The sequence below is a fragment of the Canis lupus genome, chromosome 31 (assembly GCF_003254725.2).
Source record: "Canis lupus dingo isolate Sandy chromosome 31, ASM325472v2, whole genome shotgun sequence".
In the NCBI taxonomy this organism is placed as follows: Eukaryota; Metazoa; Chordata; class Mammalia; order Carnivora; family Canidae; genus Canis; species Canis lupus.
This window is the reverse complement of record NC_064273.1, coordinates 32,110,221-32,124,990: the sequence shown is the minus strand read 5'-3', so window position 1 is coordinate 32,124,990 and position 14,770 is coordinate 32,110,221. Positions and strand designations below refer to the sequence as shown.

Genomic DNA, 14,770 nt, shown 5'->3' with positions numbered 1-14,770 from the left:
TCACACATGCCCTTTGATACTCTGGGCCCCGTGGCCCATGAATCTGTCATTCTCCTGAGGCCCCCCATCCTTCCCCTGCCACCCCAGGACCCTCTCTCTCTAGCAGACTATCAAATCCCTAGGTTCTACCAAGACTCAAGTCCCTTCTCCTCCAGGCATGCTCAAATCCCCAGCATTCCTTACGGCTTTCTTCTAGTTCTTTCAATGTCAATACCTTTTACTGTTAGCAGCCATGGTCTTACCTATGGTGATGGCACCTGGACACACATCTCAACGCTAACAGCACAGGTAAGCAAATTTTACTTTTGTAGTCAAAGCTTCTACCACCACAATGCACATACCTCATACATAAGACTGAAGGAAAATAAGAATTCCCTTATACAATTTATCAACGCATTTACAATTGCAAGCATCTACAAAGTTATCAAAACATCAGTTTTTCATTCAACAGAATAAAAACTACAGGAAAATCAGAAAATATTTTTAATCATATATCTGACAAAGAATATTTCATTATTAAAGTACAAGACTTAGAGTACAACTAAAAATCTTCCAACTCCCTCATAATTAAAGAAATGCAAATCCAAACAACTAGACATCATTTTCACCTATTAAACTGACAAAGATTTAAAACTCTGGTAACACCAGTGTTGGTGAGATCTGGGAAACTATGAACTCTCAAACACTGCTGACTGAAATATAAATTGGTGCTACTGATTTGGCAAGGCATATCCAAATATGCATATATTTGGCGAACCAGCAATTTCCCTTAGAAATATATATCATGTGGCTAAGGCTCGCAGGACACAGCTGTATGTACAAGGATGCACACTGCAGAATTGTTTAAAACAAAAATACAAAACAATTTAAATGTTCTTTAATGGAGATTGATTAAGCTGTGGTACATCCGTAACATGGAATACTTTCTAACCATTAAGAACAACAGGGAAGCTATCAGCTGATACTAAGGTATTTCTAAAACCGACCAAGATGCTTAAGATGCAAATCTATGTGTCTAGCATCATCCAGTTTAAGCATGACCCATGTTTAGCATGATCCAGTTTGCAGGTAAGGGCACAGACCCTGTACATACACACACATCTATCACAATGTCTAGGCACTTTAAAAAAACTAATAGGATCAATGGCACAAGCCCTGGCTTGGCTCAGTGACTCCTGATCTTGGAAGCTGTGAGTTCCAGGGCCATATTGGAGTTAGTGTTTCTTAAAAAAAAAAAAAAATTAATTTTTAAAAATAGGATCATACTAAACACAAATATAATAAATGTTTAATATATATCCTTGCACATATACACACAGGACATTGTTGGTAGGAGAAATAAGAACCATTACCTATGGAGCACGAGGCGGGGGGTTGATATATAGCATTCTATAGGGCCTGAGCTTTTTTTTTTCTCCCTACCATGAGGAGATATTATTTGGTGATCTTTTAAAAACTAAAATTCCCAAGGTGATAAGAATGATTCCTTATATATTTGATATGGTGTCAGACCCCTCAAATAGAAATGATGAACGCTAAGAAAAAAAGCCTTCTACTCCAATATTCACTCAATCAAGTGGCACAAAATTATCCACAGTCCCATTACCAATACTCTTAGTGACAGAAGGCCAGAAGTCCAGTCTAATACTCCCAGCCTCTGGCCACCAGAGGAACCTTTCCAGGACTCTATACCACAAGCTGACATTTCTCAAACATGCCCTTCATCTTCCTCCAGCAAGGACACACACGCCGATTCTTCCCTCCCCTTCCCACAAAGCTCTCTTATTAGCATAGGTGCTATCTCCAATGTTTAAAATGATAGCCAGGGCAGCCAGGGTGGCTCAGCGGTTTGGCGCCGCCTTCAGCCCAGGGCGTGATCCTGGAGACCTGGGATCCAGTCCCAGGTCAGGCTCCCTGCATGGAGCCTGCTCCTCCCTCTGCCTGTGTCTCTGCCTTTCTCTTTCTCTCTGTCTTCCATGAATAAATAAATAAAATATTTAAAATAAAATAAAATGACAGCCAGGGCAGCCCGGGTAGCTCAGTGGTTTAGCACCACCTTCAACCCAGGGACTGGTCCTGGAGACCCGGGATCAAGTCTCACGTCGGGCTCCCTGCATGGAGCCTGCTTCTCCCTCTGCCTGTGTCTCTGCCTGTCTCTCTCTCCCTCTCCCTCTTCCTCATGAATAAATAAATTAAAAATCTTTTTAAAAAATAAAATAAACAAATGACAGCCAGCTAATTCATAAAAATAAAGTGTTAACCTGATACACAGATAAAAGGCATTCCTCTGGGAATACTTCCAGTTCAAATTAGGGAATCCAACTCTTAGTTTAATCTAAAGAAATGAATTCCACAGTGAAAACTGCAAATGAAAAAGAAAGTAATAATTTGAAGACCTACCTTGGTTCCTTCTAATCATGCCAGACTAGCACCTACCTATCATCTACCCTAATGCTGTAGGTAAACTACCCTATCCACTACAGCACTGACATGAACAATACCTTTAAAACCTCAACTTCCCATCCTTAAATACTCATTTGACTATTTGCTAAAAGGACAATTAAGTGATCCATTCACTACCAATGAGCTCACATATAAAAAACTATTTGAGAATGACCAATATCCTTAAAAAATCCCAATACAACTGGTACTTGGTCCACTTTTACGTTCATATTAAGAACGAAGAACCAGGGGTCAGAAAAACATACACTAGTCCTCAAGTGGCTCACTCTGGGGTACTGGTTAGTCACTTAGTTTCTTTGCACCTACTTCCTTCTCTAAAGTGAAAGAGATGAATTATATCAATGTTTTTCTAAGTGTTTCTACTGTACCAGGTTACTCAGAGTCCTAATTAAGAAAGTAGATTCCAGAGCATCACCCCAACCCTGTAGATGGAGAAGTATCTGGGTTGGGGAGTCTCACAACTTTGAGAAGTTCTCCAGAAGCCTGTTTGAGAACCATTAGTTTCTCAGGTCTCCGCCTAGACCGAATAACACTCTAGTTCCAAATAATCCTAGATCTTCCACTTTGTTCAAACCCACAAAACTTAAGAGGAACATACTTGGATAGTAAATGTATTTCTAAGCATCACTGCTATCGTCCTCCTTGCAACTTCAGGGACTCAAGCAGTTACTGAAAACCTGACAAGATTCAAGTGTCATTCCGGTATTGTTTGCTGAGAATATGGGTATGAATACACACAGCAGGATTACATTCTAGGAAACTGTTAAAATCCAAAAGCTTAGATTTCAAATAGTTTACATACAATATAGTCACAGCTATCAAGAACCATATATCTAACAAAAAAATCAGTAAAATAATGTTACAGCCAAAATTCATTCACTTCTAAAAGTTTAGCTACATTTTTTCTAATCTGACTATATATATTGCAGATACTGAATAGTGATCTATTTAAATTTGCACACCACAGTTCTGAAGATTAATAATCAGATATGGAAAATAAATCTTATTAATTAGTGTAATAAGTTGTCTTTCCAAGGTTTCTTTCTGTATATTTCTTCTAAAAGATTTAAGTGTGACAGGAAATGTTTCATCATTCCCCATTCTCCTTTTCTTCAGCAGAAACAGATTTTTAACCAAACAGCCCCCCTGCCAGAGACCACATATCCCAGCCTCCTTTGCAGCTAACTGTGGCCACCTGACCAAGTTTTGACCAACACCTGTGAACAAAGTCATGGAATGTGCTTTCCCCACACCTGTTCCTAGATGGTAGATATGGTGGGGAGCGGTCTTGTACCACACAGAAAGTGGTGTCTACCTAAAAGAGGAAAACAGCAAGACAGAAGGAATCAAAGTCCCCTTTACCATGGAGCCACTACATCAGCCTGAAAATCACTTACATGAGAGAGAAAAAACTTGTTAAAGCTGTTGTATTTAATCAGAACAAAGGCCCAATCTTGTGTTCTAATTAATGCATAAAGTTTAAATTTATAACAAATATTAAGTAATAGCTACTTACTAATTCAGTAAAGTTGAAACTCTAATTATAAATTCTTGGGTAACCCCACTACTGAAATTATTGCTACTGTACCAACTTATATTTATATGGCATTCTAAACTTTTGCAAAGCACTTCATAATCATATCTCATTCCACATTCTCAAAATCCTAGGCAGGGCAGCTGGTGCTGTGCACATTTGGCATATAAAACACTGAAGCTCGGAGAAGCTACTTTGCCCAAGATTGCACAATTACAGAGTGGTACTAGGACAGGATTCAGCATATAGGTTCTTCATTCCATCCTCTGTATACGTATACGTTTATATACCTCTGCTGTACTGGAAGCGTGATCAAAAAAAAGAATTATTCCCGTCCAGATGGACCTTACAATCTAGTGGAGAGAGGAAGAGACAGACATTAAATAAGTAAGTATATCTGTGAATATGTATGAATAATAATTACACAGCTAATTTGCAGTAAGAGCTACAAAGAAAGCAGATTCCTACAAGAATGCATGTCTAAGGAACCCTACCTAGACTGGGGCATTGGGGAAAGCCTCTTTCTGGAGAATCAGCATTCATCCTGGGACCTCAAGGATGAGTACAAATGGAAAGGAGGAGGCTATTAAGAAATGCGTTTGTGTTGGGCAGCCTGGGTGGCTCAGTGGTTTAGCGCCTGCCTTCGGCCCAGGGCGTAATCCTGGGGACTCGGGATTGAGTCCCGCTTCGGGCTCCCTGCTTGGAGTCGGCTTCTCCCTCTGCCTGTGTCTCTGCCCCTCTCTCTGTGTCTCGTGAATAAATAAATAAAGTCCTTAAAAAAAAATGCATATGTGTTGCCTCAATCTGCACAAGAGCTCTACAGTAAGTACCACCAACGCCATGTTACAGACGAAGAAACCAATACTTAGCAAAATCACACTGCCAGTGAGATTGCAGATCGGCCTGACCCTGGAGCCTCTACCCAGCACCATCTCACAGGCCCATACTCTCTCCACTGCATCACACTACCTCAACTGCCATCTATAACTAGATATTATGCAGATTTTGGATGGGTGACAGAGCAGCTTCTTACCAAAACACATATGCTAGGATGCCAACTCTAGCCACAGATATCCATAAAACTTAAAAAAAGAAAAAGATTCAAATCTTGTCACTGGAAATCTGATATACTTAGAAAGATTGCAGGGTTATTTAATGAACAGAGATGTTATGTAAAATAGAGGTGATGTTGAAAACCAGATTCATTCCATGTAAAACCAGTTCCCTAAGCTCCTCCCCATTGATTTATACAACCATTTTAATTATGGGAACAAAAAACAACAATTCATCAAGAGTAAAAATCCATTTTAGGCTATCATGATTCATATATTAGATACAAGCATATGTCCCTGAAACAAAAAAATATCTTGTCAAAACTTTAATAGTACCACGTAAACTTTTGAAAATCTCATTCTAGAACAGAGGATGTATAGCTCTGGTAGAAGGATCAACTGTCAAGAAGCCCAAGTGGCTCTACATTAGCAAAGAGTATGCCCACAAGGAACCACATCATTTTATATATCCAAAGTACTGAAAGTCATCATCTCCAACAGAAAATTTTAATTTGTAATACAATTCTGAAAGCATGATTTCAAAGCAAAAGTATAACTTTTGAAAAACACTTAGCTGGTCTATCCAATGCAACACCTCCAAACAATGTTGTTTCCATATGACATGAAAGAAAGAAAGAAAGAAAGAAAGAAAGAAAGAAGAAAGAAAGAAAGAAAGAAAGAAAGAAAGAAAGAAAAGAAAAGAAAAGAAAAAAAGAAAAAAAAGAAAAGAAAAGAAAAGAAAAGAAAAGAAAAGAAAAGAAAAGAAAAGAAAAGAAAGAAAGAAACTAAGGCTGCCTGTAGCCACCAAGTGAGGAAACAAGACTTATCTTTAATTACTTAATATGAATCTGAGATTATTTTCATCCTATGAACCTAGTATCTCATTCTCACGTAACCAACAATAAATCTTATAGCTCTAGCTTAACACTGCAAGCAAGATTTCAAAAGATTTCTTCACTTAGGGGCAACTGAGAAGTTTTAGGTAACTTAAAACAATTAGGTGGGGTTTTTTTCCCAAGTAATCAAAAAAATTTAACCTCCTCCCCCAAATTTTTAATCTAAAATTGTACAAGCCACGGGTTAGGAGTTTCCATAGTTTCTCTAACCATCAGAACATTGCCCAACAGTTACAATGACATACAGTAAGAAGTCTTTTAAAAGACTAGCACTATGCACACATAAGGTGCTCCTGCACACGTCGGTCACACAATACCTTCTGACAGGGCAAACTGTGTTAGTACTAAGTTTCAAGAGACCATATTTGATAATTCCAAGTAATACCTTTACTTCCAAATAGAAAACATGTAAAACCATCAAAACACTCAACAGAAAGTAGAGCTTCCTAGCTCACAGTTGAAACTACGGATAAGGAATACGACAAAATTGTGAAAATAATAAAATCTTGTCAGGGAAGAAATAAGTTCATTATAAAGACTCTTCCTGGAAGTTTTTGGATTTTGCTGGGTTCAGATGGTTCATTCTTTCTTGGAGGAATGAGAGAGATTGCTTGGGGGTGTGGGTGTAAGAAATGTGAAAGTTCTTTGTAGTAAGAGAGAAGATAACGCTAAAGCAAAAACATTGAAACTTTTATCACAAACACCAAGGAAGTCACAAATGAAGCCCCCCTCTGCTAATGAATCTTACTTTCAGTCTCACATATAAGGCAATTCCCTTCACGCTCATAATAAAGTTACTTCTTTCCAAATTTTCTTCCCAAAACCAGATACTTGCCAACCATAAACACACATGTGAAAACATCCCTGACTAATCTAACCTAGTTCTTACTTAAAAAAAAAAAAAAAGTTTTCAAGCAGTACCCAAGATATGATACATATTAGCGTTTTCTTTCTTTGTATTTCAGTTTCATAACAAAATGCATACCAAAGGTCATTGTACACTTGTGGGATAAGCCATCCTGAATTTTGCTTTTGCAGATAAATACTCCTAGCACTATAAAAACCTATATATGTAAATTCTTTAAATACCAGTCCCTGAATTTACCACTCCCTACCTACCCCCTATCTTTAAGTCATAAACACAGTAACTCTCCATAAATAAAACTAAGGGGACAAACATCTGACAACATTCTACAGGGGGGAAAAAATTCTAATCAAGGGTCTTTTTCACTATACACGTTCCCGAACAAAACACTGCATTAAAATGGAATATTTTCATTTATTTTGAATGTTCCCCTAAAGACTGGGCTAACTGGTTAATTTTGGAGGGCAAGCACACAGTAATTCTCTCTTAAATTTCTAATAGGTCCCACCAAAATGTCTTTAAAATACGGTTAAGAGGCTATCTTACACCTTTATCCCAAATTCCTAAAAACAAAGATCTCACTAGATCATTTAGTCCATTTCCCAACCCTACCAATAATGACCATCCATTCATTGAAGTCTATTCCTTCAAATCAAAACTTTTAAAGTGTGCCTTCAACTTACACAGGGGTAACCTAGAATAATTAATATCTGAGCTTACGCCTCTTATCAACTTTTTATACTGTCTTACAATCGAACTTCGTACACATGTTAACAGGAGTCCTTAACTTTCTGATAAGGTTTGAACTCTAAATGAATTTGGACAGCCAATAAAAGCACCAGGGCTATTTCAAGACCAATCCTCCAAAAGCACTGGGGTACTTTAAGTGTAAGTCATGTGCACATTAAAAATCTTAACTGTAACTGAGTAAACTTTCTCTTAACTGGTTTCTTTGAGACTATCATCTTCAGCTTAAAATCTTAGCACATGAAATTTTAGTTCTAGTCTCACATTTATAACCTATCTGAAAATATTTCTCTCAGATAATCAAGAGGTGAGAAATTGAGAAAATAAAAAAAGGTCACGCCACTGAATTATCAAAACTCCTCAGAATCAAAATATTAAATATATCCATTCTTAAACACTTTGTATATGTAAGGTGCAAGGGGGGGGGGGTCATACAGGAAATCCCCGTATTCAAAAATTTTAAAATGCCTAAAACTAACTTTTACACAAAACTTTGCTATGACTCATCAATACTTAAATGATGCCTACAATTAAAATTAATTGTGAAGAACAAAACGCACCAAAATATATCTTTTTAAGTCTTTCCATTCAATAACTGTCTACATGGGCGCGGGGGGGGGGGGGGGGGGGGGGCCGGGAGTGGGAAACGGGAAGGGGGAGAGACTGACAAGTTTCATCAAGAGGGTCTCTTTTCCATCTTTCCACTTCCGCAAAGGAGAAAGTTCATTCCACGCTCAACACTGTCAGGGGCGCAATCTCTAGGTTAGAACCCTGAGTCATTACACGCGGATCGCTGCAAAATCTGCCAGCGTCTCTAATAATCAGTTATAAGCTAGTGATTACGAGCCCAGGCCGGCTAGGGGCTCCAGCTCCTGGAGTCCCAGCTGTGTGACCTTGGGTGAGTCACCGCTCAGTTTCCTCATCTGTGAAATGGGTTAACAGTTCCCACCAGTGGGAAAAGCGAGTGCATACACGTAAAGCCCTGAGACGACTGCCTGGCTGGCTCTCTGTTCATCCTAATCTTAAAAAAAAAAGAAAAAAAAAATCAGTGTGAAAACGATGCTATACCGGGTATTTTCTGACAACTCGGGCGGAATTCCAGAAACCAAATGGTGCTGGCATCCGCGGGCTGCACCTAGATTACAAGGTCCGTGTAATCTAGGGTTGGACGCAAAAGGCACGGGCCAGCCAGTCGGGGTTCGCTCGCTCGCTCGCTCGCTCCTTGAGCCATTTTTAACTATTTCAGGCTAGGGAGGGGCCTCTCGCTAGGCCAGGCGTTCGGCTCCTCGGCAGCGGCGGTGGGTCGACGCGAGAGCGGGGGGGAGGGGGGGCTGCAAATAAGACTCGGGAAGTTTTGTGGCCGCGGCCGGGTTTGCCCGTCGGGGTCCGCGCACTCCCGGGCACCGGCGCCGCTCGGGCTGCTCGGGCTGCTCGGCTGCTCGGCTGCCGGCCGGGTCGTCGCCGCACCTCGGGCGGGCGGGCGGGCCGGCGGCCTCCCCCGCGCTCCCGGCGCAACTTGGGAGCACACGCCCCGGAGCGCCTCCCCGGGCGCCGCGCCTCGCCCCGCGGCCGCCCCGATCCCGCGGCCCGGGCATTGTCCTTGCGGAGAGCCCCGGCGGGTTCCCACGCTGCTGGGGGCACCGAGAGGAGGGCCGAGGGAGGAGCTGGGGGGAGAGGGTGAGGAGGAAGAGGAGGAGGAGGAGGAGGAGGAGGAGGAGGAGGAGGAGGAGGAGGAAGACAACCTCCTCCCCTCCGCCCGGGCGACCAGTGAAGGTCTGGCGCTTCCCCGGCCCCCCCCGCCCGCCCGCCAGGCCCCGGCCCCGGCCCCGGCTCCCGGGAGGCCGCGGCCCCGGCTCCCGCCCGCCGCAACTTTGCCCTCCGCTCGCTCGCGCCCGCCTCTCCTCCGGGACCGGGCCTGCCGGGCTCCCTCCCCCGGCGACCGGCCGCGGGCCGCGGGGCGCGGGCGCCTCCTCCTAAAATGGCAGGTCCCTCCCTCCGCCCGGCCGGCCTCGGCGCGGGCCCGGCTGCAGGCCGCGGGGGGGGGGGGGGGAGCCGGGCGCCGGGCCGGACACTCACCGGGACGATGGCGGGGCGCTCGCGCCGCTCCCTCCGGTGAGTCTCAGCCTCGGGCTCCCGCCGCTGCGCTCCCGCCGCGGCCTCCGCAGCCAGCGCCGCCCCGGCCGCCTGTCTCTCCGCCCCCGGCGCTCCCGGCGCTGCCGGCGCTCCCGGCCGAGCCGCAGCCTTCGCAGTCCGTGTCCGGCTCCGCGGTTCCAGCGGCGCCCGGGGCCGGGGAGGCGGCAGCCCCCTCCCCGGCAAATACCGCAGTCCCCGGACCCCGGCTCCCGGCGGCGGGGCCGCGCGGCCCGGCCCGGCGCGGAGGGCGGCGGCGAGGCCGGGCGCCGAGTGGCGGCCGCTCCCGGCGGCTTCTTCCCGACGAGGATTTTTGTAAATCGCACAAAATGGCGCGCGCTCCAAACCTGCGCAGCCAGAAGCGCCGGGGCCCGAGCGGCGGCGGCGGCGGCGGCGGCGGCTCCTCCGCCAGGAGAGCCCGAACCGCCCGCCCCCGAGTCCCCGCACAGACAGACAGACACACACTCACACACACGCACGCACGCACACGCTCCCTCACACACACACTCTCACACTCACACCGGTCCCGCCCGCTCGCCGGCGGCGGCGGCGGCGGCGGCGGCGGCGGCAGCGGCACCAACAGCAGCAGCAGGAACAGCAGCAGCAGAAGCGGCGGCGGCGGCGGCGGCGGCGGCGCCCGCACCCCCCGCTCGAGGTGTCCGCTCCCTGAGCCCGACCTGGGCCGCGATCAGCAGCAGCGACGGCAGCAGTCTCCCCGGATCCCCCCGCCGCTCTTGCCGCCGCCACCCCCGCCTCACTCCAATGGGGCTTTTTATTATTATTCGGGCGGGAAGCGAAAGGGTTTAAAAAAAAACCAACCAACAAAATGGCGACGGACCGACCCGGTCGCTATAGCAACTGTCAATCAAAACGCAAAACCCCGGCTGACGTGCTGACGTCCTCCTCCCGCCCCCCCGGCCCCAAGCCGGCGGGCGGGGCCTGTTGCTCGGGCAACGGCAGATTCCGTTCCCTCCTTTCCCTCTCCCCCGACGTCCCTAACCAACCACCCAACCCCCTCAGGTCACGTGAAGGATAAATTCGGAGCTCGGGCCCGCTACGAGTGTCAGAGGAGGGCGCGTGATTCGCTCGGGGGAGGGGAGAAGAGGGGGACGGCCGGGCCGAGGGAGGGAAGGGAAGGGAAAGGAAGGGAAGGGGAAGGGGGGGCGAGGCGGCGGCCCGGCCTGTGCGCGAGCGCCCGCCGCCTCCCCGGCCTCCCGGCCGCGCCCCGCCCCGCGCCCGCGCCCGCGCCCGCGCCCGCGCCCGCGCCGACTGCGGCCCGGGGAGCGCGCGCGGCCTCCGCGCCGCCGCCCCCGGAACCCCGCGCTTCCGCGTCGTGCGCCCGCAGCCCCGCCCGCGCCGGGGGTGGGGGTGGGGGAGGGGAGGGGGCGGGCTCTGCGGCCGCGCGGGGACCCGGGCCGCCCCCGCCCCCCCCCGCCCGCGCCGCGGCCCCGGGGCTCTCACCTTGGTCCCCGGGGAGCGCGCCTGCCGCGGGAGGGCGGCCCGGGGGCGCACGGCCGCGCGTCTCAGCTGTTCTTCGAAGGGCTCGCGTGCCCCCCTCGCCGGAAAATGCCCACGGAGGCCGCGGCGGGGGTGGGGGAGCGGCCGCCTCCGCGTTTCAGACATCTCAGGAATTCCGGACGCTTCGCCCGAATCCGGGATGCCCCTGCGGCTGACACCTTGATTAAACCCTGCCTCTCCGTTCGCGCAGCAGCCAATGCCGGCGATCACATATTATGCACGCAAGCATCATACAAACTTTCTTGAGGCTGTGCACGCTCTCCCAGGCTCTACCACCTATCTCAAAGCCCTCCCCACCTTTCTGGGTGCAGGCTTTCCTTTGCAGATCGGAATGCCCCTTACATTAATCCTCTTGAGCTAGGACTGTATCCTTGCTGCCCCGCTCCCTGGTTTTTTCTCTTGGATGCACCATCTCAGCTTCCCCGTTCTTAATTCGCCCACCACTCTATTAATATGCTGCCCCCCCCTTTATTTTTATTTATTTATTTATTTATTTATTTATTTATTTATTTATTTATTTATTTTTTATCCATTCCTTCTGCGCGACTGAATGTCGCTAGGTGTGCTTCCCAGGCGCTGAAATCTAGGTATGCTCGTAGCCATGCCGTGCTGGCTACTTTGTAATTAGTAGACAGCCACTGCCTGAGAATTGTGTTCTGTACCAATGCTAATAAAATGGCACTTAGCAAATGTTACGCCGAAAGGGTACTGTAATTTTTTTTCTACACCAAGTCACTAATTTATTGATTGACGTCTAAGCTCATTTTCCCGTCCTACAGTAGTGTTCCTACCAGTTTTGTTTTTTTTTTTTTTTTTAAGGTGCTCACAAATGTATTAGCAACAGTTAGGATCTTATGAGTGTAAAGGAAAGCCCCCCACACCCCGGAATATATATTGCTCTCTATATTGTAAGACTCAAGGAAAGACGCTTGCTTTAAATGATTTACAAGAAATGTTTCCCTCCTAAAGCTATTAGACCACTGATTAAGGGAACAATTCAAATTAGCACGGCCCTAAATCAGACTAGACCTAAAATAAATTAGCTAAAAGGGAAGCAGGCAAATAGCTTACTTCAAACTGTCCATGTTATCAAAAGTTCCTTTGGGGGATCTCCAGGTGGCTCAATGGTTTGGCGCCTACCTTTGGCCCAGGGCATGATCCTGGAATCCCGAGATCGAGATCGAGTCCCACATCGGGCTCCCAGCATGGACCCTGCTTCTCCCTCTGCCTGTGTCTTTGCCCCTCTCTCTCTCATGAATAAATAAATAAAATCTTAAAAAAAAAAAAAAAAGTTCCTTTGGATTATGGTCCCTCAAAACGCCCCAGTAATGCAATTAAAATCCATTTTCATCTTGTTTTTGAAAGAAGTGGCCAAGGGTGGCCCTATTAAGGCAAGAGATCCTACCTTGACTCCTCCCAAGCTCACACTTTCATTTGCACAACTTACACAATCAACTCCTTCCTGGCTGGCTCCTCTGTCCCTGCTCCCCAACACCCCACCCCATTCACCAGGTTCAGGTCTATCTGAACACTTCAGCATTTGCAGCCTGTAACCCTAGATTTGAGTCAAATTTTTGCTGCTGGTAATGAAAGAGATTTCCATAATTAAACTTTAGGTAACCTGGAAAAAAAAAATGTCTCAGGAAATATGCCCTTGTCTTTAGTCAAACCAATCTGGAAGATCAGGTTGAGGCAGAATCATGAGCTAATAACCATGCATCATAGAAGACATTGCTGGTCTTCATATCTAGAAGGCTGTACCCCTCCTCCCCAACACCTCCTTCCCCAGCCTGACAGCCTCACACAGCATTGATCAATATACTATTATGGCCAGGTTGGAATGCTGTAAAATAGTTTTATATAGGCTTCACCTAAAAAAGTAACCTGTAGGGACGCCCGGGTGGCTCAGAGGTTGAGCGTCTGCCTTCAGCCCAGGATGTGATCCTGGAGTCCCGCGTTGGACTTCCTGCATGGAGCCTGCTTCTCCCTCTGCCTCTCTCTCTGTGTCTCTCATGAATAAATAAAATCTTTTAAAAATAAAAAAATCAAATTAAATTAAAAAGTAGCCTGTAAATTGTACAGGCTCCAACAAGTGAACACAGGTAGACAGGAAGCACGCTGGTAGAAAAGCCAGTTTAGTGTTCCCTGGGTTCACCAATGCCACCTGAGATTCTCCCTATCAGACCCAGTGGCAGATGTAGCTATTCATAAAAGTGAACCTCTAAAAGCAAAGACACCCCTCCCTTAACTCACAAATATTAACAGCTTCCATTTGCTCAGTAATTCTAGGGTTTCTCTAATCTCATAGCAATATTACATGCCATTGTACAGATGAGAAAGTAAGTCCTGAGAAACTTTCCCGAGGTCATACCATCAGTAAGTGGTAAAGTCAAAATTTAAATCCAGGTGTAGGGATCCCTGGGTGGCGCAGCGGTTTGGCATCTGCCTTTGGTCCAGGGCGCGATCCTAGAGACCCAGAATCGAATCCCACATCGGGCTCCAGGTGCATGGAGTCTGCTGCTCCCTCTGCCTGTGTCTCTGCCTCTCTCTCTCTTTGTGTGACTATCATAAATAAATTTTTAAAAAAATAAAATAAAATAAATCCAGGTGTAATTGCAAAGCCTATGGTCTTTCTACCACGCCAAGACAGTTCAAGAGTATTTGGGAAAATAAATAAATAAATAGTATTTGGAGACACGGTCATATTTTATTAGACCCTAACAAAATATGACTTATGTCCTTATATAAAGGGGAAATTTGAACAGAGACAGAAGTACACACATGGAAGACAAAGGCAAGAGAGAGTGCCTTCTACAAGCCAAGGAACACCTGCAAAAACTAGGAGAGAAGTTTGGAACAGATTATCACTCACAACCTTCAGAGGGAACCAAACTTCCAACACTTTGATCTGGACTTGTAGCCTCCAGAACTATGAGACAGTAAATTTCTGTTGCTGAAGCCCCAGGTTGTGGTAGTTGGTTTTTGGCAACCCTAGCAAACTAATACACAGATCCAAGCCAAGATGCCAGGTCTTTTTATTGATTTCACAGGTGTTAATGACCAGTCCTGTTGATGACTATACTAAGCCCAAAAGTTCAGTACCTGGAGCCCTGCTGGGAATTATAACCCAAACATACCAAGGACAAACAAACAAATGTTCCTATCTCTGCCCTTCACACCAGGTGAGAAGGTGAACAGTTGACAATCATCCCTGGATGGTGATGTAGCTGGAAGGTGACGCCCTTGCTCTTCTTATGGACTTCTGGGGAAAGGTCCTTCATTGATCCCTTTATACAAGTTTCATTTTTTTTGTTCTGAATTTAACAGTAATTCATGTATATCAAACAGATTTTAAAAAAGCAAAATAGGGTGCCTGGGTGGCTCCGGCAGTTAAGTGACTCTTGGTTTTGGGTGCACATTATGATCTCGGGATCCTGGGATGGAGCCCCGGGAAGGATTCAGTGGGCAGTCTACTGGGCCCTTTTGACCTCCCTCTGCCCCCTCCCTCTGCCCCTCCCCCACCGCGGGTTCTCTCTGCCTCTCTCTCAAATAAACAAAATCCTTG

General features: G+C 46.5%; 1 protein-coding gene across 7 annotated transcripts in view; it reads right to left on the bottom strand.

Moving 5' to 3' along the window:
- The window catches only part of DYRK1A (dual specificity tyrosine phosphorylation regulated kinase 1A), a 148,752-nt gene extending 137,249 nt beyond the window's left edge, over positions 1 to 11,503 (bottom strand). For 3 of the 7 annotated variants that reach the window (XM_049104761.1, XM_025449967.3, XM_049104762.1), the window contains exon 1: positions 9,634 to 10,353. The gene's annotated coding sequence lies outside the window, so the exon portion shown is untranslated. The other 4 variants (XM_049104760.1, XM_049104757.1, XM_049104758.1 and 1 more) reach the window with 4 other exon arrangements.
- Positions 11,504 to 14,770: the final 3,267 nt, after the last annotated feature.